The sequence below is a fragment of the Pristis pectinata genome, chromosome 25 (assembly GCF_009764475.1).
Source record: "Pristis pectinata isolate sPriPec2 chromosome 25, sPriPec2.1.pri, whole genome shotgun sequence".
NCBI lineage: Eukaryota > Metazoa > Chordata > Chondrichthyes > Rhinopristiformes > Pristidae > Pristis > Pristis pectinata.
Genome location: NC_067429.1, coordinates 15,738,665 through 15,765,610, shown reverse-complemented (window position 1 = coordinate 15,765,610; position 26,946 = coordinate 15,738,665). Strand labels below are relative to the sequence as shown.

Here is a 26,946-nt window from a genome sequence, read left to right as displayed (position 1 = left end):
GCCCAATTTTCCCTTCTACCAATGCCATTGCCTGACCTCCACCCACTTGTGCCAAAGGCCAGCCTCCCTTCCTCAGCCTGGGGGCCAGTCTGGGATCAGTTGGGAAGAGGATCGGTCATGGGTCAGAGATACAACTGTCAGGAGGTGGAGGAGGAGGTTAGTTGGTTGGGGTGATTATATAGGGTCCTGAAGACATCACAAGCAAGATTGGTGTGTGAGGATGAGTATTGAACTATGTATGTGCAGAGCACTTTTATACACATGACACCAACCTTGGCTTCTGAACATTTTAAATCATTAGAGTGGAAACATCCACATGGAAACAGGGTGTTACAGGATAGATTTTGTCACCAGTATCTAGTCATTATCACATTGCTGTTTGTGGAATTATGTCCTGCACAGACAGCTACTCTATATTCTACATTACAGTGGTGAATAATTCCTTTGTTGGATGTAAAGCACTTCAGGACTTCCTGAAACGTACCATGTACATAGTAGGCTCTTTATTCTTGCTGCTTTGGTCTGACCTATCTGGGTCTACAATAGCACAATTGAATTGTCAATTTGAGGTAAAGTGGGGGTGGACTGAAGTTATGCCCCTCCCAACTGCTATCACAAAAAGTGTAAATGGGTTTAGTGTAGATAGTAGTCACCATGCACATAGTGGGCTTGAGGCCCTGTGTAGGTGCTATGTGACTTGCTGACTCTAAACCCCATTTGTTTCACACTTCAGCAGCAAAAAAAACTTTCTTTCCAGCATTTTTATGGTGTGTAGACAAAAAATAAACTGATATCAGCAGAGTAAATTCAATTAATTCTTTCCTCTGATATGGAGTAGTGTTTAATACTGTATCTGTGGTAATAAATGATTGGGATCGATGGAAAACGAAGCCATTGTGCAGTACTGAAGACAATGTTCCTTTAACGCTGCTTGGCGTGAAGCTGACTCCACCTCCCTGCCTGTACTTCCTGTATTCTCGTGTGACAGAGGTTCGTGGATTTGGTCTGCAGGCCTGTCTTTTGAGTTGTTCACAATTTTAGGGTGGTTGTTCGAATTGTGATTATTGTTATCAATACTGGTTAGGTTAAGTATCCAGTACATATTTTGTGGGTTTCTTATTGCTGGTTTATTTGTTATCGTTTACCGAGTGGCAATGCAATGCAAGGCAGTGCAGTCTTGTTGATAAGTACTAATTGTGAGTGTTAAATGTTCTTTAAACACTTCCCACTTCAGTCAATGCAGAGTGATTAAGTTAAATCTTCAGTTGCTTACAAGGTTTTGAGGAACGTTAGAAACGTTATGATCATAAATTATAAGCCAACTATATGTGTGGAGGGGTGTTTTTTTGCACCTGTACTATGCATTGGAATAAGTTTCATTAATGCACCTGGGGGTATGCAGAGTGACATACAGCAGCTCTGATTACTGAAGATTAGAAGGATTTTGTGTTGCTTGAAGGGCTTTAATTTAAAATTTGATCTGTGAAGTCTACTGACAGTGTCTCGTGTTTCTAGTCTGCATTCCCAACCAACAGGCTACTGTGTAAACAATGGGGATGAATGTCAGCCATGACAATACCAGGAGCGCAACTAGTCTCCCTGCCTCGCTACCTTGTTCGGGTCACTGGCTATTGTGGCTTTCCTTATCACTATATTTAAGTCCCAACTTTTGAATATTTTCAGTGATGTTTTGACATAGAACAGTACAGCACAGGAACAGGCCCTTCGGCCCACAATTTTGTGCTGAACTAATTAAACGCCTAACTGAACTAATCCCTTCTGCCTACACAATGTCCATATCCCTCCATTCTCTGCACATTCATCTGCCTATCTAAGAGTCTCTTAAACACTTCTATCGTATCTACCTCCACCACCATCCCTGGCAGCGCATTCCAGGCATCCATCACTCTCTGTGTTTAAAAAAAATAAAACTTGCCCCACACATTTTCTTTGAACTTGCCCTCACTCACCTCAAGTGCATGCCCCCTAGTATTGGAGGATTTCCCCTCTATTCCCTGCCCACTATTGAAACACAGCCTCTCTACGTAACTATTTTCCTTCTTCAGACTTGTTGTTTCTGCTGTCTTGTGCTAACCAGCATCCAAACTTCACCACAATCCATCCCGATTTGTGGAATGTTTGCATCCCACACAGAATCCCATCATGGAATCATCGGCCTGAAGCATACTGCCAGCCAGCAGGTGATCCCACAGAGGGCCACCAGCCGTCGGCAGTGTGCACTGATGTGGGATTCTGATCCCCACACCTGTGTACAGCAAAGGAAATGTTGGGAATGCAAAGGAGGTCGGATGTGGGACCTTCTGCCCTCTCACTCTGTCGCTAGACTCACCGCTGAGTCCACTGGCGTTACGTAAATTGCTGTGTTAAGGGGATGGATAAGGTTGGCATCTGCCCCCTCTGCTTTATTCCAGCCACAGGTACCACATACTGTGCATCCCCATTCATTGAATGAAATGATTGACCTTCATTTAAGAGTTGCGTGTGGGTAAGTTTTCTCTTTATTTTTGTATATGTTAAATAAGAACAGTCTAATGTGTTTAAATAAAGTGATTATTCTTCTTAATTGCTTGATTATTTACATTTTTTCAACTGTTTCCAAATGTCTCTGATGACTTGAGACAATTGGGAGCAGTGAAGAGACCTCCTGACCCTGGCTACAGACAGGGCCTTACTTACAGTCACCTCTGGCCCTCTCTGTCTCCACTGAGGCAATGATGCTGACAGGATCCTGGGAGCCACATGACCACAAAAGGTCAAAAGCAATCTGCTGGAGGAACTCAGCAGACTGAGCAGCATCTGTGGGAGGTAAGAAATTGTAGACATTTCAAGTTGAGACTCCTCATTAGGACTTCTTTTCCCTCCATAATTGCTGCTCGACCCGCTGAATTCCTCCAGCTGTTTGTTTTTTTGCTCCAGATTCCAGCATCTACTGTCTCTTGTGTCAACACTAAAGGTAGTAAGGTGTTGGGGTTAGCACAAGGGGAAACCATCAGGTGCAGACTGGGTCATGGGTGATCTGACCTGTAGATAATGTAAGGCACAGAAGGAGGCTGTTCAGCCTACTGTGTCCATGTTGGTCAATAAAAGCTACCAAGGCTCATCCCACTTTCCAGCACTTAGTATCTAGCCCTGCCGGTCATATCCAAGGACTGTTTCAATGTGATGAGGGTTTCTGTCTTACCAACCATTTGGGCAGTGGGTTTCAATCCTCTGCCATCCTTAGGGTAGGAAATAAAATGGTCTCATCTTCCCTCTAATCTTACTAGCTATATCTATGTCCCAGTCTCCAGCTATGTTCTGCTGCAGATATCCCCCCTCACTCTACTCTAAGACAAGGCTTTCAGCCATGTTGGTTCCTTAGTTTAGAATTCCTGCTGAAATTTCTCCTCCCACCTTAAAATTCCTCCTCCAACCTATCCCTCTGACTGGAGTCCATAAGTGGGATCCAAATGAGGCTGCGGTTTCCCCAACATAATGCAGGAAAACTATCTCTCTGATCCCACACCTTCAGATCTGGTGTTGGGTCAGAGGACCTACCCCCTCCCCCTCCCCCCACCCCAACTCAAATGAATAAGAAACAGGAACAGAAGGAGGCCATTCAGCTCTTTGAACCTCCTCCACCGTTCATTAAGATCATGGATGATCTAATCTTGACCTTAGCTCCTTTTGTAGTTCAAGTATCTGTCCACCACTACTGTGAATCAGATTTCTGAACAGCCCATGAACACCACCTCATTATTCCTCTTTTGCACTATTTATTTATTTTTATGTTATGGTAATTTTTATGTCTTGCACTGTACTGCTGCTGCAATACAACAAATTTCACGACATGTGTCGGTGACAATAAACCTGATTCTGATTCTGAATATATTCAGTGACTCTGTCTGCATGTAGAGAATTCCAAGGAGCCACGATGCACTGAGAAAAGAAATTCCTTCTCCTGTCTTTCTTAAATGGACATCACTTGTTCTGGAACTATATCCCCTAGTTATAGAAACTCTGACTCGTGGAAAATCACCTTAATGTTCTCCTTAAGAATTTTAGATGTTTCAATAAGATCACATATCATATTCCCGAACTCCAGTGAAAATAATCCCAACCTACTCAACCTCTCTTCATATTATCAACCCTTCTGTCCCAGGAATCAATATAGAGAACCTTCTCTGCACCTTGTCTCCAATGCAAGTACATCCTTTCTTAAATATGGAAACTAAAACTAGCACTCTAGAGATAATCTCACCAGAGAATTTGCATTAGGTTTCCTTCCTTTTATAAATTTTATCTTATTGTAAAGGCAAACACTCCATCAACTTTCCTAATTACTAGCTGTACCTGCATGCCAACCCTTTGCGTTTCATGCACTTGGATCCCTTTGCATCACAACATTTTGTCATCTCAGACTGTTCAAATAATTATTAGTTTTTTCAAAAGCAGATAACCTTGCATTTTTGCACATTATATTCCATCTGCCAAATTCTTGCCCACATACCTAACTCATCTAAGCCTTTCACAGGATCATTGTGTCCTCCTCACAACTTGCCAACCTGTTATCTTTGTTTCATCAGCAAATCTGGCTGCACTACACTCAGTCCCTTTATCCATGTTGTTAATAAGGACTGTAAACAGTTGAGACCCCAGCACTGACTACTTATTTACTGCCAATCCAAAAATGAGCCACTGATCCAGCCCTATGCTCTGTAGGGATTCCTGACCCAGAGACTGGGCAGAAAAAGTAAATAATGTTATTTATTTTGTTCTTAATGAATTAATATCTTAGTATTTGAATGTTAAATTTCAATATTAATTTTATTTGCTTTCATATTTGAAATGTTTAATTATTTTAAATTACTTATTGCGTTTTAATTGTTTTTAAATGTCTGAATATGGGATACAGTTTATAAAATGTAAAAAGTCACACTGCTTTGACATATAGTGAGGCTCTGCCCTAAGTCTTGCCTCCTGCTATGAGGGAATTCCAGTAGCAGGACTCACCATGAGGCCTACAGGTAGCTCAGTTGGCCCTCACAAGTAGGTGAGGGAGGGGGGTGGGGGGAGGAGTGGGCATTGGACAGGAACCAGCAGGATTTGGCCTAACCCCCACCCCCGGCCTCTCTTCCACACTTACTCAGAGCATTGAATGCTGTGAGATGCTGTATCGTTGTAAGACATTGATAAAAGAAATGGTTAGAAACGTATGTCATCTTTGAATCTGTCAAATTTTGAAAACCAAATGTGCCTCTTGTATACTTTTTCTGCAGGGATGTTGAATATCAACCAATGGATTAGGGTGTCTGCGAATCAGTAAATGTGATATCCCCTGTGGAATTACTCCAGGTATCCATTACCCTCCAAGTAATGGCCTGTTTGCCAATTAACTTGTTTATTTATAGCCTTGTGTTTTATGCCAGTCCCTGTTTGCCAGGACGGTCTTCAGTTTCAGACCTTGACCTCTACTGCCAGGAGGAGTGAGGGAGTGAGGGAGTGAACAGTGAGGATTTACTCTCTGACTCCTTTCTTTTCCCATCCCATTCCCCCTTTTCTAGAATTGCTGGTCAGCTTCCCTGTGGTTGCCAAGGTTAGCAGACTTGCTGGCATCTCTTGTATCTCTGGTCTACCACCAGTAACAATATCACCTTCCTTTTCTCATGCATTTCTCTGTTCTGTGTCCTCACCTCAACAATACCCTCGGGAATATTTCCACTCCGTAAACAGAACAGGAATAAATGGGTCATTTTTAGGTTGAGAGGCTGTGACTGGCGGGGCTGAGGTGAAAGGTTAGTTATGAGTGACAGAGGAGACATGAGCTGATTGGCCTATTCCTGCTTCTTATGTTCTTATTATTTTCATTCCACCTATATGACAGATTTCTGTCACTTCCTATTTCTTGAAATTGGCAACATATTCAACATGTCTACTACCTCCCATCATTACTTCTCTACTGAGGGAACCATGTTAAATTCAGTGTGTTACTCCCTCAGACAGCAACGTCCCAGGCACGATACCAGTGTGATGTCTTGGGCTATTTTGATTTTTCTGCTTGGTGCATGAGCAAATAGCATTGGTAGAACCACCTCTGCTCTGGTATCTCCAGCAAAGAGAGCAGGAGTGAGCATCTTGTCATGAGAAAAGAGCATAACACACTCTCCTAAGGTTGGTGTCATTAGTGTTCCCCGTCCTTGGTATTAATTTGTTCCATGTTAGCTTAGTCTTCTGAGGCCCATCTTGTGCCCTGTGTGCCTGGATTGTGCTGGTGGTATTTGGAGGCTGTGATGTCATGGGACACCTGGCATGGTGCCTAACAGATGGTCAATCTTTGCATTGAATGTTGTAGAAACCGAGCCGGGAGAGGTGTGTGTGTGCAGCACCTATTCCTTCTGGTTTTAATGAATGTTTCTGCCCTGAACACTGAGTAGTCGGTGCCTGGAGAAGTTTTGAAACGTGTTCCATTTTTGGCATCTATTGCCACAAGGACGAGTTATTGCATTGGTTCTAATCTCAGCAACCCTTCCCTCTGTGTTCAAATCTGTTCCACTCCCAATAGTTTGAGAGCCTGAATGTAGCTGCTGGATTCCTATAATGAATTAATTTACTGTTGGCAGGTCAAGGTTGGCCTAACTCAGTTAAACCCAGATCTGTGCTGCTGTCATGAAAAGGAGATATCATATAAATCCCTTTGGAGTCCTCTCCTGCATCCAGATTTTAGAACATAGAACAGTACAGGACAGTACAGTACAGGCCCTTTAGCCCACAATGTTGTGTCGACATAACTAATCCCTTCTACCTACAGAATGTCCATATCCCTCCATTTTCCTCTCATTCATGTGCCCATCCAAGCCCCCCTTAAAAGCCCCCAATGAATTTGCCTCCACCACCCTATCAGGCAACGCATTCCAGGCATCCACCACTCTCTTGAGTAAAAAAAACATACCCCTGACATCTGTTCTGATCCTACCCCCTCTCTCCTTAAATGCATGCCCTCTTGGGAGCAACATGCTAACTCAAAGCCACCCTGATTGTCATCTGAATATTGTACTATGGTTTAGTACATTTAAGACCTGGAAACCTTTTGGTGATATACTCCCCATCACTTAAAATACCTGCATTTAATGGAGAACCATTATCCATTGGCTAGTGGTTTGTAGTTCTAACTTCTTAAGTGCTCCATTTACTTTGGGCACAGACACAGGTACTTGCAAACTAGTTTGTAACTCATGGTTGCTTTTGCATAGTTAGACTCTGGGACTGAAAAGGAATTTTCTGCCAATCTTACTAATTTCTGTTCCACCAGCTTCATTGGTTAATGGCACGAATGAAATCATGAACTTGAGTGTGAGCTCGTGGAGTTCTCACATTGATGCAATTCAGGTGGAATGGCTGTTGCTTAACGTTCTGTGGCCCTTGTCCAGGGTATTACTGCTTCAAATGTTTACGAGGTCCTTACTAATAAATAACCTGTGTTCTCTGAATGAAAGATGATTTATGCAGAAAACCTAGTATTTGTGTCATTCTGTCCTGTGACTGAACACCTCAGCTTGGGTCAAAAAAACCCAGGAAGTCTTGGATTGCATATTATTTATGTTTGTGTTCAGCAAAGATTTGAATCCCTTTAAGGTGCATATTAAACTGATACTGTACAATTCAAGGCTATTTATTTAGCAAACTGATCCAGTGATCTGTGTTTACAATGCATCAAGCACAGTGAATTTGCAAGTGGTGGTATGGTCACTGAGTGATGAGGCTATGAAAACAACTACAGATCCTCCTCAGTTTACAAACACCCAACTTGTGTACAGCCCGTACATATGAATGAGCGTTTGGGAGACCGGGGGGATGGATTTGCTGGGTGCTGCGGGGCTGCAGCCATCTTCTGCCACGTGGGAACTCAGTTTACAGCTGCGTCTCCAACTTGTAAACTGTTCAAGTTGCGAACAGTTCACAGGAACGGAACCCTGCTGTAACCTGGGGAGGACCTGCAGTTAGTATTTGTGACAAGAGGCTGGCACACTTGTGATTCCTGTCCTATGACTCCTAATGTAGACACAAGAGACTGCAGATGCTGGAAGGGTGAGCAGCATCTGCAGAGGGAAATGGGCAGTCGAAGTTTCGGGTCAAGACCCTTCCTCAGTCCTGATTTCTTTATTAGTCACATGTACATCGAAACACTCAGTGAAATGCATCTTTGCATAGAATGTTCTGGGGGCAGCCTGCAAGTGTCGACAAGTGAAGGATCTCAACCCGAAATGTCAACTCTCCATTTCCCTCCACAGGTGCTGCCTGACCCGGTGAGTTCCTCTTGCATTTTGTTTGTTATTCATAATATATAACTGGGGAATAAATAGTGATCTCTCATCTCTGTACAAGTACATGAGAACTGTGACTGTGTGCTTGACAGTCATGTTAAATCAGTTGTCTCTTGATTGTTGTTGAACTGTCAGTAAATATTGGCCTTGTTAAAACTTCCTACCTTCCCAATATAATCAGCCTCGTTTTTAATTATAAGTTGTTGCACTTTTGCTAATGTTGTTCTTCCAGACCACTGCAGCAGGAGATACCGGTTTGTGTAGTGGGCTTTGAAAACGTTGTTAAGATCACAGCATGCTTTGAAAGAATGTGATGGTCATAATGTTCATTTCCTGTCTACCTCTCCTTGCCTGTGGTCCTGTCAAACGCTGGTGTCTGATCACAGTTTGCAACCTTCCTGCAGAATGAGCAAAATGACAGTCCCCCTGTTCTTCCTCTCCACAGTTAAAGCAAAAAAACCCTCCCTTGCTGTGATGGAAAGGGCCCATTCAAACAGTTTTATAGCATGATGATTCTTCCTCCCCTTTGTCTGTTTGGACTTGTGGGTAGTTATCTCTTACACCTATTCCCTGGAATCTGCCTAAAGCTGCCTGGGTAGGTAAAACTAGTTTGGCCTCTCAGAACAGAACTAGTTAAAAGGTTTATTAAGACTAAACAAATGCCACAAATAAAATAATATAGATACAAACAGTAAGAATAATATGACATAAGATGGTACAAGAAACTACCGAACATTATATGATGTAAAATACTACAAAATACTGTGCACTACTATGACCTCTGTACTCTCACAAACTTGAATCCATTAATTGTCACTACGGCTTCGACTCACACAGAGACACAAGAGATTCTGCAGATGCTGGAATCTGGAGCAACACACACAAAAAGTGCTGAAGGAACTCAAGAGATCAGGCAGCATCTATGGAGGGAAGTAAGCAGTTGACATTTTGGGTCGAGACCCTTCATCAGGACTGGAAAGGAAGAGAGCAGAAGCCAGAATAAGGAGGTCAGGGGAGGGGGAGGAGCACATGCAGGCAGGTGATAGGTGAGTCCAGGTGAGGGGGGGAAGGTAGGTAGGTGGGGGAGGGGGGAGATGTAAGAAGCTAAGAGGTGATGGGTAGAAGAGGCAAGGGGCTAAAGAAGAAGGAATCAGGTAGGAGAGGGCAATGGACCATGGAATAAAGGGAAGGAAATGGGGAATAGATGGGCAGGTCATGAGGATGGGGAAAGAGAAAGAGAAGGGGGGGAGGGGGCCATGCTCTGTTCCCTGCAAACGCGAAGATTGCCCGGTGGCCAGCCACTTCAATTCTACATCCCACTCCCATACCAACATGTCTATCTACGGCCTCCTCTACTGCCGTGTTGAGGCCAGATGCCGGTTGGAGGAACAACACCTCATATTCCGCCTTGGGAGTCTCCAACCTGATGGCCTCAACATCGATTTCTCTAACTTCTGGTAACCCCTTCCCTCTTCTCCCCCCTTTTTCTCCCTCCTTGCCCCCCCTTTCCTTTATCTTCCCTCATTCCTGTGGCCCCCCCTTTTTATTACTTCTCTGAAGCATCAGCAAAAAAATTACTGGTGTGATCACTTGTGTACCATGACATGTCGTATCTGCTTGCTTCTGAAACCAGTCCATCAGGCTGATGTGATTATGCAGCTGATTTAAGAAGCTTCATGGTGTGATCATGAAGCTTGTATCTTACTGACTGTGTTGTTGTCGTCAGATCTGTCATTTTATTTTTCTGTAATTAACAACTGTGGCCTTTGAAGCTCATTCACTTGTTGGCTTAATGCCATTTGAAGTGGCTGAGACTTTCAAGCGAAGGGAGCAGGGAGAATAAATCATGGCCATGTTTAAAATTATAATCAACTTTTTATGAAATAATAATGTGTGCACCTCCAAACCTGGGCACTCGGGTCCTAATCTTAAAGTGGTATGGTATCTAAATGTCTTGCAACTTGAATTTACCAGTGTATTGAATGGCCTGGCACCTACAGCTATTACATACCAGAAATTTGTTACAAAGACTTCTAGATCAGATTCCAGAACTTTACTCATATAACAATTAATAAGGTATTCAATGTAACTGGAGGAAGTTGATCTTGGAGACCAGAAAGGCTAAAAACTCATCTTCTTATTTCAACTTTGAAACCCCTCTGAGCTGGCAGGCAAGATCTTAGTGCCATGTTTTAGGGTTTTAAATTTAAGACTGAGATGAGTAGAAAGTTATTCTCCCAAGGTGTGGTGAACTTGTGGAATTCTGTACTATAGAAAGCAAGTGAAGTGAAATCATTAAATATATTCAAGAAGGAGTTAGATCTTGTTGATTGGGCTTGGGGGTCAGGAGCTATGGGGAGAAGGCTGAAATGGTACTCAATCTGGATGATCGATCATGTTGAATGGTGCAGCAGAGTTGGACAGAGTTGCCTACTCTTACTCCTATTTTCTATGTTTCTGGTTGATAGCGCTTGAGCCCTCTTGAAGTACTACTGGAAAGTTACCCTAGATCAAACTCGTGTATCATAGATTCATAGAGTTATACAGCATGGAAACGGGTCCTTTGGCCCAACTCATCCATGCCAATCAAGATGCCGATCTAAGCTAATCTCATTTGCCTGCATTTGGCCCATATCACTCTCAACTTTCCTATCTATGTACCCATCCAAATGTGTCCTGGGGCAGGGCATGAATAGACTAATCTTTGAACCGTTAGAACAGAGCAATTCTACTTGGGTCGAGCTGACACTTCTGGTTTTATTTCCCCACTTATTATGGATATTTCTGATTTTAATTGGGAAGCTCCAACCCCTGTTTGCTTTATCTCAAAATCAGATTTATTTTCACTAACATACGTCATGAAATTTGTTGTTTTGTAGCAGCAATACAGTGTGCAAGACATAAAAATTACAAAGTTACCAAAAAATAAATAGTGCCAAAGAGGAATAATGAGGTAGGGTTCATGGACCATTCAGAAATCTGATGGTGGAGGAGAAGAAACTGTTCCTGAAACATTGAGTGTGGGTCTTCAGGCTCCTGTACCTCCTCTCTGATGGTAGTAATGAGAAGAGGGCATGTCCCAGATGGTGAGGGTCCTTAATGATGGGTGTCGCCTTCTTGAGGCACCGCCTCTTGAAGATGTCCTCGATGGTGGGGAGCATTGTACCCGTGATGGAGCTGGCTGAGTCTATAACCCTCTGTAGCCTCTTTTGATCTTGCACATTGGCGCCTCCATACCAGGCCGTGATAGAACCAGTCAGAATGCTCTCCACCGTACATCTGTAGAAAGTTGCAAGAGTCTTTGGTGACATACCAAATCTCCTCAAACTCCTAATGAAGTAGAGCTGCTGGCGTGCCTTCTTCATGATTGCATCAATGTGATGGGCCCAGGATAGATTCTCTGAGATGTTGATGCCCAGGAACTTGAAGCTGCTCACCCTTTCTGTCGCTGACCCCTCAATGAGGACTGGCGTGTGTTCTCCCAACTTCACCTTCCTGAAGTCCACAATCAATTCCTTGGTCTTATTGACATTGAGTGCGAGGTTGTTGTTGCGACGCCATTCAACCAGCTGATCTATCTCTCTCCTGTACACCTCCTCATTCCTATCTGAGATTCTACCAACAACAGTGGTGTCATCGGTGAATTTATAGATGTCGTTTGAGCTGTGCTTAGCCACACAGTCATGAGTGTAGAGAGAGTGGAGCAGTGGGCTAAGCATGCATCCTTGAGGTGCACCTGTGTTGATTGTCAGTGAGGAGGAGATATTGTTACCGATCATACATTGTAAAGGATTAAACAGTAAAATCGTTGAAATATTACCATTCTGATTTTGTAGTCACTGCGTATTCATCTTTATCAATCCTTGCCATATTGCTATAGTTAATCCACATTTCTCATTAACAATAAATTTATCTTGAGAAACTTTTTGCAGTTGCCCATACGGTTCTCTGGAAACTACCATCTAGCCATGAGAGATCTACTTGTAATTCTATGCCTATTGTGTGTTTATACTGACAGCTTCCATGGACACCAGAGATTCTGAGGACTAGGTGCTGTTTCCCTGAAATTGGAACAGCTGAATTAAATTCCTTCCTGACACTAGAAAAGGGGCACCATGGTAGAAGTTCAGTCTGACTGCCAGAGACAGTTCCAGGCAGCTGTGTCAGTCATCCACGCCCTGCCAAAAAATGGTGAGTGCATTTTTCTTTAAGATATTGCGATGTTGCAGATGTTTTGGTGGGAATGGCAAATGATGCAGACAATGTCATGTTTTCCTTTCCATTTATTTTCTTCCCCTTCCCTTTGCCTAATACCACTGAGATGCCTGACAGGCAGACTCCTCTCCAACCCTTGGCTGTGCTAATCTATAATTACCCACTATAGTAATTTCAAGGATTGCTGCTCAACAGTTTTGAAGATTGGTCAGCCATTCATTCCTTAGGGTGCTGTGTTTTGGAAAAGGCCGTTCACATTTGCTAATGTTCAAATTTGCCAATTTTTGATCTGACTGGTTTTGATGCAGGTGCAAGTTTTTCTTTAAGAATTCTCCCTGTCTGTTTTCAATTGAGCACGCTGTGGGTAGGCATAAGCATCTGGGAATTGTTTGCGTGAAAAACCCAGGTATTTTTCCATCATTTCTCCCCTAAAACAAATAGGCTAAACCCAGTACATCCCTTTTGGTGGCTTGGTTAGATTAGGTGATCCACATGGGAAATTCTCAGCACAAACACTAGTCCAATCATTCCATGATGCAGACTGTTGTTCGCCACTAGCATATTGCAGGTTTCCATTGTTTTAATCATCCATCAGTAGAAAGCTGTTTGTGTATTGTGGAAGATTTAGAAGGACTTTAATATATGTAGGGGTCTCACAATGTAATCCCACAGCAATTTACTATTGATCCTTTTTGATGTTGCTGTTTGGTGTCACCTTTGGCCATAGTCACCAATTGCACATGGGCTAGTGTTTAGCAGTGCTAAAATTGGGTCAACAGTCAACAGAAAAGTTCAGGGAACTTTAAATCAAAGTGACCTACTCCCAGACTAGTTGTGTACATGTTTCTACAATCTGTTATATTGACAAAAGGTTCAGTTTGCCAGATCACATCCTCTCCTCAAAATTGCCCCTGGCTTCAGTGAGTTATTGGTTTGCAAAGGTTCTTCAAGTTGTGCATTTTTTTTTCCATCATGCACAGAGGCCAGTGGCCCTGTTCTCAAAGTTCACTCATGCCCAACAGAAACAAGAAACCAGCTAGTGTGCACAAACGAAAGGATTACCTGGACCAGTGTAGATCCTGGTTATGTCATCTTCAGTAATTTCTAAGTTACTAACAAGTGGCAAACTGAACACTCTTAATAAAAGTGCTGTTTTTATGATATTAAGCCCATTTTCAGACTTGAAACCAGAGCAGATTATCAATCTAAAATGCATCAAGAAGTATTTTGAAAGGAAAGAAACATAAGCTGCATTGTCTGATTGTGCTGCTTCATGGACAATCTTGTGTTTGTAGTTACACAGGTGATTTCTGTTAGAAACTGTAATCTGACCAGCACAAATACCAGTGTAATTTCACAACTATACACAAAGCAGAAGGTCTACTTCCTGTGGGCTGAAACTATTCAGACCTAAAGTTCTGCAGTATCGTGGACAGTACTGGAGGCTGAAAAATGTTGCAAGCACTGCTTTAAGTTGTTGCTTTGGAATCAAAGATGTCTTTGATTGCTGTTTGATCACTAAGTTGAAGGCATTCACCTCATTTCTCAGTTAAGAGAGGTTTCTACCCTCCATTCCACCCACACATACAGTGAAAGATCTGAAGCATGGGGTCTATGACCTGTGTAACTCACAGCCATCTCTAAACTGTGTTTGGAAAGACCATAATAGATGTAGATTCATAAAACACAAATGGAAAATAACTTTTCTTCAGACTTTTCAACTGCCTGATCCATAAACATGAAGGAGGTACCATAGCAGTACGGAGACACAGGAATACAGATGTGAATCTGGAGCAACAAGCAACTCGCTGGAGGAACCCTGTGGGTCGATCAGCATCAGTGGAGGAAAGGAACTGTCGCTGTTTTGGGTCGAAGTCCTGCATCTGTCATGATGTGTTCCTCCAGTGAATTGTTTGTTACCATAGCAATACATTCTGTCACCCATAATAACCTAAACATGTAAAATTATAGTGATTCTATGCCAGTATACAAAAGAAGTTATAGAACATTATCTACCTGTGTCACATGCTAACTGCTTGCATTAGACTTTTTGAAAAAATATCAAATTTCAACATTGACTTACAAAGGCAGAGGTACAGACAGAATTGTGAAATAAACATAATTCTGTAATAAAATTAAGGAAAGGAAGTTTATTCTTCATTGCACAAGTTGAATATATTCAGTATCTCCAATTAAGGATTACAATTTCAGCTTAATTTATTTATAAAGAAAGTTCTTAAGGGTGTGTGATCTAACCTCATACTTTGGTTGCTCTGGCATCACAGTGAGCAGCCAACTAGCAGATGTCAAACAATATCCTCAGACAGAATTCCCAGCAGACGTTCTGTTGCATATGCCAGCAGTGCATTAGAGACTGGACTGGAAGGCTTGTGATTCATGTGAAGCATAAAATAAAACTGAGAACTCTCTTGACATTTAATTTAGCAAAATAACCAGGATTAGCAAAATACTCCTTCAATTTTTTTTATGTAGAATTAATTAAATTTGATTGATGGAGGAGGGGAGATAATTATCTTCTCACAGGGGATTCCGAAGGGCTGACTAAAGTTTTTAATAACTGCCTACTGTGCCAGTTCTCTTGAGGAAACTGGGGCTTCTACGTAAAACAATAATGTGGACTGGCCAGTTATGTGTAGTAATATTTCTCTTGGATGTAATATGAAATTTGGGTTACAATCTGTCTATAACAAGTGGAGCATTTGATTCAAAAGGGGGCTAAGAGTGCTCAAAATAATCTTGATCTAATTGTTTTTCTGTTGCAAATGAAGGAAGTTGGCGAGTATATCATTGCAGTGTCTAAGCTGCATTTCTTGGATTGGCTTGGTGTCAGCATCTATAAGAATGGGCACTGGAATTTAAAATGTTGTTCATTAAGCCAGAGTGCTACTATATTATTTCACACTGCTGTGGATAAAGGTGAAATTATTTAAAGATATCTGTATTGTTTGCTGGCCCCCTGCCTATGCCATGTTTTTCCAGAGAGATTGGACGTGGGTGTAACGATATTTGATGTATGTTTCTGGAAAAATAAATGTCACTCAGGTCAGAGTAAGTCATTTACAATGTGGGACCGAGATATAATCATGCATTTAAATGCATGTATTTAGAGGTATGAATGTATGTATGTATTTAATACAAATATACTTTGAAGGTTCACCACACCTGATCAATAGCATTTACAGATGGCCAGTCAATGTTGGCCTTGCCAGTATTGCCCATGTCTTGTGAATGGATTTTTAAAAAAATGTAACAATGTTAATTAGCAAAATTAATTAAAAATGTGTTGTGTTTTTGGCTTCTGAGTTTTGGAGCCCTTGAAATCAATATCAAAAATATTGAAGTACTGACAGCATGAAAGAGATTTTCCAATTGACCACATTCATGAATGACTGAATATTGGGCCTTGCTTCATTAATCTTTGAACTATTTTTGCTTATCAGCTCATCTGAAATAAATGTCCAAGCTGCCTTAACAAAAAACTCATTAAGGGATACAGTTTGAGATGCAAAGCATTAATTCAATATGAATGTAATCACTTGAAAGATGTATTCCATGAAAGTAGGAACCATGACCTAAGAATTCTTGGGGAGCTACATTAACGTGCTACGTATTCCCAGCCACGGGGCACTGTTTGGTTTGTTGGACTGTTGCTGTGCTTAAGAAATCTTGTAGCTGAAAATATGCCACCTGGGAGAGGCCCCAGTTATGGGTACGGGGGATTGTGGTAGAGGGGACAGGGGGCCAGTGGCATAGGCAGAGGATTTGAGCTGGGGTCAGCAGGTGAGTGGGAATGGAGGAGGGGGGAGGTACCAGATAACTTACCGGGCAATATTGGGCAGGGTCAGGACCTGTTTCCAGGGAATGCTGGGATTTTGCTCCTGGGTTCGGGTCATGGGCAACACTGGGGCCAGCTGGTAGACCTCCTGCCTCATAGATCCAGTAACTCCGGTTCAATCCTGATCTCCAGTGTTGTCTGAGTGGAGTTTGCACATTCTCCCTGTGACCACGTGGGTTTCTTCTGTGTGATCCAGTTTCCTCCCACGTCCCAAAGTTCGTGGGTTGGGAGATTAAGTAACCACTATAAATTGCCCCTTGTGTGTAGGTGAGTGGAAGAATCTGGGGAGAGTTGATTGGAATGTGGGGAAAATGAGGAAATAAGTGGGATGTACAGATGGTCCGAATGGACTCAATGGGCTGCAGGGCCTATTTCTGTGCTGTATGACTTTATGATTCAATAATGAGTTGTTAGAGGGGTTTGGGGCCTGAGTTTCAGGGTTGTGTTCTGGACTGTGGGGGAGGGGGGTGTTGAGGAGTGGCGGGGTGCCAGGAAATTGGGTGATCACGGAGGCCAGTCCTTGGGCCTCGGGGTGAGGGGGGGATTGAGGGATGAAGGAGGAGGGGTAGGAATGGGGTCAGATCAGTGGCTGAGGGGATCAGCTGGTGCCTTGCTGGGGTGGGTGGGCCTCAAAGGCAAATGTAGATACATGACATTTTTAAAACTTAGCTGTTCCAATAATTCCCTATGCCTTTTGTATAATCCCTAGGTTGGTTTCTTCTTTGGCAATCCTTCAGGGCCAAGGGTAATTTGTTTGGTAATTGGTTTATTATTATCACATGTACCGAGATGGCAATGTAAAGCTTTTGTATGTGTGCCATCCAGGCAGATCGTTCCATACATAAGTCCATTGAGGTAGTACAAAAGGAAAAAAAACAGAATGCAGAATATAGTGTCACAGTTACAGAGGAAGTGCAATGCAGGCAGATAATGTGCAAGAGCCATGATGAGGTAGATTGAGAGATCAAGAGTTCATCTTTAGAGTTCAATAATCTTATAACAGTGGGGTAGAAGCTGATCTTAAGCCTGGTGGTACGTGTTCTCAAGCTTTTGTATCTTCTGCCTGATGGGAGGGGGGAGAAGAGAGAATGATCGGGCTAGGAGGGGTCCTTGATTATGTTGGCTGCTTTCCTGAGACAGCGGGAAGTGAAAATGCAGTCAATGGAGGGGACGCTGGTTTTCATGATAGACTGGGCTACGTTCAGAAATTTCTGCAATTTCTTGCGGTCTTGGGCAGAGCAGTTGCCATACCAAGTGTGATGCATCGGGATAGGTAGCTTCCTTTGGTACATCTGTAAAAATTGGTGAGGGTCATTAAGGACATTCCAAATTTCCTTAGCCTTCTTGTGCACTTCCTTGGTCACTGCGTCCACATGGCTGGACCAGGACAAATTGTTGGTGACATTTACATTCCGCTACACTTGAAGAATGGAAGATAACTGCACATGATTTCTTTTAACATGGGGTGGCTATTACACCCCAGTTACCACGTGGATTTCACAATGTGAGGTCTTGGTCTAAAGACAGAGGTTCAAGTTGATTAGGCACCATATTCTGCAGCACAAACTTAACACACGAGTCTGTAGACATTCAGACTCGAGTTACAGTCTAGCTGCACACAGAAGCATCTTCAGTCTGCACACATGAATGGTTGCATCCTTAAGGTTTGCACACACAAATGGAGGCATTTTCATTGTGCACGAATGCACAGACGCATCCTTGAGGTGCATGCACAGATGGGCACACACATATATACATCCTGTTGCTGTTTTTACAGTCACATTCTTAAGTTCTTTCAGACACTTCTCACTCAACCTTTACAGTTTTATTTGAACTTGTTCCCCTGTGCACAAAACAAGAGCCCATTGCCATTTCCTTCTGATCCTGAATGTAGGCTCTCCAGTCCCCTCCACATTTGGTTGACGTGTCCACATTAAGCATCTTTGCAATCTTAGTTTCCATCCCTACTCAAGAGGGGCAGGAGAGAAGCAAACAAGAACTCTAGAAATTATTCCACTTATCTCAGTGCTTGTATATATTATGTGAAGGAATTTAATATAAAAATCAATCATTAAACCTGTTTGGGTACTTTGTGGATGGGTTATGAGCTATTCTGTGCTTAATAACTTCCTGTTGCCTTCAGAAAGTTAATTTACTTTTATTAGAAGAAAACTCCCAAGAGTGTTGACTAATGTTGAGAATAAGGGAAACTGCATCGTGTTCTGATTTTATAATTAAATTAGGAATGTGAAACAAATATTGGGAAGGGACAACACCTGTTCAGCATCTGTAAAGAGAAGGCAGTGGTGAACACATCAGGTGCAAGCCTTGAGAACTGAATAAAATCACTGGTAAAAGCTGTAACAATGAAGACAAACTTGGGGACATGTCATTGTGGTTAAGTTATTCTACTAATAAATCGACCTATTGATCTTGAGACTTGAGTTCAAATCACACCACACCAGCTAGGGAATTGAAATTCAAGTAGTTGAATAAGCTTGGATATAAAAATATTGGTTTCTGTAATTGAGATCATGATATTACTGTACTAATGGAAAAACCCATGTAATATCCACAAATGTTCACTGACAATAATACCCATATCCTGTGAACAGTTTGTTTAAATGAAAGCAGAAGTACAAACCTCTTTAGAATTAAGCTAAGAACAGAAAATGTTGGAGGTACCCAGCAGGTCAGGTAGCATTTTGGTTTGATGACCTCTCATCAGAGTTTACTAGTCGTGGAAATTCAGGTTTTGATTTTCCTATTGGAGTACTGAGCATATCGAGTTTGTAGGTTGAAATTTCTGGGGAGTCGCAGACAGCCCTAAGTGGAGAAAAATGTACTATTACAGTGCATTGACCTTAATAGGTGACGCTCAAGGAATGGGACAAGGACCATCATCTGTATCCAGTGGGAATATTATTGTCTCCACATTCCAGTGAATGGAAATGCGTGTTCTACAAGTCAGAATTTAGACACACAACGTCACCAACTTTTGATGAATGGGAATCTGATTTTAAAGCTTCAGCCTGTGTTGCAATTTACAACAAAAGGTGAAGGCAGTGCCCTGCATAGATGCTCAAATCCTTCTAATGACCAGTTGGTCTTTGGTGTTCACATTGGTCATCTTAATACGTTGAGTGCCAAAGGTGAAAAACTATTCTATCTCACTATAGCTCTGACATGACTCTATGTGCCTGCAATGAAAGAGTATTTGCTCTTTTTAATTTTTATTTATATTGTAATAATTTATATTTCCTCTGTGCAATATCTGGAATTTATGGCACTGATTAAAACTGACTGCAGCTTCTGGAATCTGCATATGGCAGTTAAACATGGAAATCCCAAAATTATTAGTGTGGGGTTGTTAGAGAACTTGAGCTTGTGTGTTATTCTTATGAAAACCATGTAAAAAAAACTAAGCCTTACTGAATGAAGTTTGTATGAGTTTTTAATGGTCTACTAAGTCCTAATTACTGTTGAACAACCTCTCTGGCCTTATAAAACTATTGTATTAATATGAGGTGCTATTCCCTGCATTTGCTGTTAAAAATTCATTGATCTCTTTAAAAGAAAAATTGCAATTTTTTTTTAAGTTTGCTGTTTTTCTCCAACCTAAATTCCATGTATATGTCCCAATCAGAGCCTGCTAAATCTTTGGGAGGTACTTTCTTCAAGTCTACTACTAGCAAACTGTAATGACACTGACTGTAACATTTGGACCATTGTCAATTTTGATGGAATCAATTGATCCAGTGAGTTGTTGTTGTTTAATAATCCAATAGAAAATAGACATTGTTTGCATTCCTTGAGAGGAGTGTAATTTATTATCAGGTGTTCCAGCTTGGTCAGAAGATTCTCAGAAGCAGTAAAAATATCGATAAAAGTATTTTTGCTTTTATGTTCCACCATTACTGCACTTGGATTTTTCAGAAATTTGCAAAATCAGCTGTTTATCAAACATTATTAGTAATAATTTGTGGGGATGGAGTAGGGTGATTGTTACATGAACGGGCTCTTCATTGAATGAATCAAACTCCAAAAGGACACTAGTGGTAAATCATTTGTCCTAACAAGTGATTATGCTGTATTGTTAACTTTTCTGCTTTTGTTTTTAAAAAAAATTAACACCATCCTGGGAATGAGAAAAGAAGGGAGAAGCTTGCATTTGTATAGTGTCTTTTGGATTTCCTTTTTGGTTATTCCAGAGCAATTTACAGCCAATGAGCTATTTTGCAGTGTACTGTAGTCAATTTGCACAGAGCAAGCTTCAATAAACCTCTGTATAACAATCCATTGTTCAGTTAGGCTAATAAACAAATATTAGCTTAGACAATTCTCCAGCACTTATCTTCATATGGGGTAGGTTTCCATTTCTAGAACATTGACAGAATGCTTTGCTGGGCTGCAGCACATCATTGACAGAGCCAATAAAGGATCCAGCCTGATTTTTGTTCCCAGCAATGAAACGACGGGGCTTTTGATACGACTTGAAATCCTTCTGTGCAATGGTTTCATAACCATGTGTCGAATATGAAAATCCACGACACTAAAAGGAACAAATATAAAAGCTAAAAGATGAATTAATAGTTCTAAATGCCTCTGGTAAAGGAAATTAAGATAATACTTTGTGATGCCAAAGAGTTCAGGCCACTGTACACGGCAATATTATGGTATCAAGTCTTGTGATTGTTGAAAGGTTTGAAAATCACTAATGAACCTTGCTGAAGCGTTATCAGGAGCAGGAAGGTGGCTGATGAGGTTGTGTTACCAGCTTCTGTATCTCCATCTTCCCAGTTTCTAAGTTGTTTCTAATTTTGTTTCTCTCTCGTGATTTTGTGTCAATCAGCTTGTCAAATTTGCACAATTGTGTAATCACTCTTTCCAATCATATGCCCACTGATTACCCCCACAAAAGAAATTAAGTGCTCAGATTGCTGAGATACTCATGTACTACCTTTTCCTTTCCAGGGTCTGCTTGTTTCTCCCAGTGTAACTAAAATTTGCATCACTACAGTTACAAAGCTGGTTCATCCTTGCCAACATTATGAAGTGTTGTGAATTAAAAATTTTTGGAAGTTATGTTGCCAAGAATTTGATTTCCAGTTGGAAGGTATTCAACTGGAATCTCCTGTTTCCTGTAATAGGAATGAATTTGTCTTGCTCTTGTTGCCTGAACTGAACAAAACACTTCACAACCACAGAAGTAGCTACTGTATATCTAAGTCCACACTGAAGGAATTGTTCTTCTATTTCAGCAAAGTGGTTCAGTCGTTAATAGAAACTGGGCTTGAATTGTCACCTTTATTGTGCCAGTTGTTACTCAGTTGGTCACACTCTTTCCTCTGAGTCAGAAGGTCCTGTGGATGGGGGGTGGGGGGGAAGGGATCCGAGTAAAGAAATCAAGGCTGACACTCCAGTGTAGCACTGTTGGCAGTTGTTGTTGCTCGGGTAAGGTAGTTACCTGAAATGGACGTCAAAGAACACATGGCACAAATTTAAAGAAAAGCAGGAGTTGTCCTAGGTGTCCTGATCAATATTTATCCAAGCATTTCTTCTGAAACAAATAATCTGGTTATTATTATATTGTTCTTTATGGGAGCCTTCTGTGCAGAAATTGGCTGCAGCCTTTCCTAAAATAGAAATAAGTGTCCTCCTTTGCTCTTTGGGATGTCCTGCAAGGAATGTGAAAGACACTCCATAAACGCTAATCTTTCCTTTTACTTTCTTTCATCTGTGAATGGCAGCAGCAAGTGGCTGAGTGAGAATAACTTGGAGGACTAAATAAAGTGTGCTATTTGTCTTTCTGTCATCAGGTTTTTACCGGCCGTCCCATGAGAAGATGCTGACGGTTTTACAGTTACTACAAACAGGCGACTGTAGGCCCCTTGTAGCATCAACAGGCCCGGATTCTGGGATCCCATTGGACGCATAAAATGGTAACATTTGCCTTGTGTTATCTGTGCAATGAGGGTGAAGGAACTATGATGATTCTTGTCAACAAAGATGCCATTTTGCCTTTTTTTTCAGTATGGAGACTTTGAGCTGCTTTCGGTTTCACTTTGAAGTTTAGTAACTCAAAGACACTGCAAAAAGTAATCAGGGGAATTTCCAGCATGGGGGTGATGAGCCAAGTAGTTTGTTCTGTGCTATAAATTTCTCTTTCCCATCAATACCGTTTATTTTTGTGTCTACCTCCATTTTCATTTGGAAGGTGGCTGGATTGCTGGAGTGCCTTTATTAATGGCTCAACTTGCCATCTTCCGTTTGTCTGAACATCACTAGAGCAGGTTCCTCACCACAGTACTCAGAGGTGGAATCTCTCAGCCTTCACGTTGGTGGCAGCAATGTTCTGCAATGCAACTCCACCCAAATATTTCATGGCAACTGGACTGTTGACTGAGACCTTGGCCTTACCCAGGGTGTCTGGCTCAGACCAGGTCTGCTGGGTGGGGAAGGGTGGTAGGTGGTTGAATCTGGTGAATATATAATCGCTTGCCTGAAATACTAGCCAACAAGCCAGAGGTATTTTGGGGAACTGGACTGAGGCAGGTGTTGGCCCTAATTTTTCCTTTTAAATATCGTTTTCACGTTTTAAACTCGCACATTCTCCCAGCTGATCAATGTGAAAACCCAGTTAACTTGTCTCAGCTGTGTCCTGTTTTGGGACCAGAGGAGGGAGAGTAGAATGGGTGGGTATGATGTTTCCCCGTGCCCCAACACAGGACATAGCCAGAAAAACACCACTGGGTTTCAAATATATTTTTTTGTTTTTCATATTTTTCTCATGATGTGGAAGGAGGCTATTTAGCCCATCAAGTCTGTGCTGGTTCCCTGAGCATTCAATACCATTCCCCCATTATTTTCCTGTAACCAGCTACGTTTCATTGTCAACACCTGTGGAATGAAGGAATTGATGTCATCCACCGCATTGAATGGCACAGAGAGCACCGTGGGTGTCAGCCTGCTGCACTCGGTCAGGACTTTGGCAGGTTGTCAAAGGGTGCCGAGTGGCATGTGCCATGGCCACAATTAACCAGTGAGGTCGAACAATGCTGCCAATACAATAACTAACCCACAAATGTAGGCCAGTCCAGGCATGAACTGACAGAGAGAACTGAAGACTCAGCTAGTCAGAGGAAGCTTCTGCAGAGGTATGTTACATAGTCTGGAATTTTCATTCTGTTGAGAAGCAAAGTGAGGGTTGGAAGATTCATTACTTTGCTTATTTTTCTTAATTCCTGCCTCTCTTTTGTGTCCATCCATCAAGTTGTACCTCTTTTTGAAGAATATATTTCCATGCCCCCAAATTGGCCTTGGTGAAACTTTGCATTGTGTGGGGAAATTTCTGAACAGTAAGTAAACCAGAAGGCATTGCATGGGCTCCAAACCAACCTGCCTCTGAGGGCAATCTCAGATGGTGCATCTCATGATACAGGATAAAGCAACCACTTGAAGTCTTATTGGAATGCAACTTCCTTTTGTTGGTTTATGCTTTCACCAAGCTACAGGCCAAAGAATTTGGAACTAAAGCATGAAAGGAAATGTCCAACTTGCAGGGGCACCACAAGAGGTCCCATTCCGCTGACTGCTGGTCCTTTGTGTTCATCTAAAGGAGTCCGTTGCATTTCCCAGATTTCCTAGACTTTTTGCAACCAAACACTTGTGACACCTCACTTACTCTGTCACCCACTGCTCCCTGAGCATCTTGCTGGTTTGGTTCCAGAGACTACGACAGCTTGTTCAACCACCTCCTCACAGATCAGGTGTGAAGCTCTGGAGAACCCCTCAGCTTGCTGTTCATTTTCCCTGACAGCTCAATAAATGTCCAAATCATTGGATGGGATCATCGAACTTCAAATTATCCTTTCATTAAATTATTTTCTTTGTTTTCAAATAAATTTAAAAAATTAGTTTGTTCTGTATACATGCTCCAGGATGGCCACTTACAATGTGACAGGTTTTACAGTAATTGCTTCTGCTATGATCCATCACTTTTCTAAATCTGTATTTTAAACCCATGATGTAACTGAAATCATCAAAACTTCCTTTGCTTTCAGTTAATTTACAGCTGAAGCTCCAAAAACACATCCTGAAATGGTCTACATTCTGTCAGAATTTGAAATTTTCTCCACTCAAATCAGATTGCTAACTTTATCAATGGTATTTCTGCAGTACAAAAGGGCATAACATACACCCAGTGATGTCATCCCATCCAGAATACACCATACATCAGGAAGTGAAAATAAATGTTAACAAATATTAATAATAGCAAAGTAATCTTCCACAGTATGGTATCACATGATTATTTGATATTTTCTGTACAATTAAATAGCATATTTTGTGGCACATTAAATTTCAAAACACTTTTAAAGAGGTTTGCAAATAAGTATTCAGGTAGATTAGTTGTTCCCTTTTAAAAGGTTGTACAATACAATGTGTAAAAATGGTTGTGTTGCTAAGAGACTGCCAGTTTTATAACAACCCTCTTTAGCTACATTTGCAATGAATGATCTCATCTTCAGTTGTTTGTTCACCCCACTGGCAGAGGATCACTGTCAATTTGATTGGATGTGTGTGTATGTGTTGCTCCTGCAGGGACGCATGGAAAGCTCTGGGGAACATGTCAAAAAAAGAGGCCATGACAAATTACATTGAAGAGATAAAAAAGCAGCGGGGAGGTAGGTTCTTGAGTGTTTCCACCAGCTCTCTATGCAAAAGGCAAAATTCTTTAGCTTCCGTTGATGACCATTTAATGTTAATGGACATTTTATTATAAGTCTGTAGCTGGCCTGTTTCCTATAACCTCTTGATGAAGGAATGTTAATGCTAGACAATGGAAAATTGTCTCTGAGGAGCACCAGATTGGTGAAAGAATTGAGCTTGGAAGCAAAGTTTTGTCACAAGTTTATTGGTTACCACAAAGGAGATGTGCGCAGATTCTACGGAGAGGAACGCTGGAAGGATTTGGCCCTAGGTACTTGCACGCCACCTATTGGCTGGATGAAGAGTAATTGTATATCGTCTCAAGCACACACACAAAATGCTGGAGTAACTTAGTAGGTCAGGCAGCATCTATGGAGGGAATGGACAGTCAACGTTTCAGGTTGAGACTCTTCATGAGGACTGGAAAGAAAGAGGGCAGAAGGCCAGAATAAAAGGGAGGGGGGGAGGAGCATGAGCTGGCAGGTGATGGGTGAATCCAGGTAAGAGGGGAAGTTAGGTAGGTGGGGGAGGGCGGTAAGTAGGAATGATGTGAAAGCTGGGAGGTGATAGGTGGAGAGGCAAGGGGCTGAAGAAGATGGAATATGATAGGAGAGGAGTGTAGACCATGGAACAAAGGGAAGGAACTGGGGAACCAAAGGGAGGAAGGTGGGCAGATCATGAGGGCAGGGGAGGGAAAGAGAAGGGGTAAAGGGGCCAGAGGGATATCGTCTCAACCCAGGATCAGTGAGGTAGAGAGTGGGAGAAGCAAAATTACTCTGTGAGAAATAAATTCATTTAAAAATAATCAACCCACTCAAACTTCTTACAATCAGGTTTTAAAGCAGAAAATGATGAAAATTCACAGCTTGTTGAACAACTTCTGTGGAGGAGGAAACCATTAATAGTCCTTAGATTGTACTCAATCCTTCCCACACTCCAGGTCCCCAGCACTACTCCCATCCTGACTGCACCAACTATTTACAGTCACATGGCTCACAGTGAGACTGGAGCCACAGCACCACAGCCACCCTCTGAAAAAGATCAGGCTACAGCCGGGAACAAGTCTATAGATGATGCAAGCTGAGGCTCTGCCACCATTCCATGTCCTGATTGGCCTTTGGCAACTGGTACTATAATCAGAGACATCTAAAAACAGTTGAAATTAATTTCAGTAACTAAAATATTTTTAAAATAAATTGAAAATAATACATTTATTTAAAATGCAATAGACTATTGTTAATTAAAAAACATGCGTAGGAAAATAAATGCAAAACTTAGCCAAATTTTTAATTAAGATTGGTGATCTCCTTCAAACGAGGATGTGAAGCTGAGGGGCCGGAGACAAAGTACAATCAATCAAAGACCCCACCCACCCGGATCATTCTCTCTTCTCTCCTCTTCCATCAGGTAGAAGATACAGGAACCTGAGGGCACGTACCACCAGACTTAAGGACAGCTTCTATCCCACTGTGATAAGACTATTGAACGGTTCCCTTATACGATGAGATGGACTATGATGTCACGATCTACCTTATTGCACCACACTTTCTTTGTAGCTGTGACACTTTACTCTGTACTGTTATGGTTTTTACCTGTTCTACATCAATACACTCTGTACTAACTCAATGTAACTGCACTGTATTGAATTGACCTGTACGATCGGTATGCAAGACATGTTTTTCACTGTACCTCAGTACAAGTGACAATAATAAACCAATACCAACTCTGTTAGTTATAGACTGCCCTTGGACTCAGTGAGTCCAAGGATGGGGGAAGAGGCTAGATGTATACACATCTGACCTCCAGTGAGCTCTGTATTACAGTCACAGAAGTCTAGAACATGTT

The 26,946-nt window shown here is 41.8% G+C and overlaps 1 long non-coding RNA gene across 2 annotated transcripts; it reads left to right on the top strand.

The window, feature by feature from the left end:
• Positions 1-1,012: 1,012 nt before the first annotated feature.
• LOC127583050 (uncharacterized) lies at positions 1,013-25,065 on the top strand. 2 transcript variants are annotated; one of them, XR_007958200.1, is made up of 6 exons: positions 1,013-1,196; positions 2,433-2,506; positions 5,280-5,355; positions 12,340-12,512; positions 22,212-22,334; positions 24,994-25,065. It is a non-coding gene; the product is annotated as an uncharacterized LOC127583050 (long non-coding RNA). The 2 variants fall into 2 exon arrangements; XR_007958199.1 differs by lacking the exon at positions 5,280-5,355.
• The last annotated feature ends 1,881 nt before the right edge of the window (positions 25,066-26,946 follow it).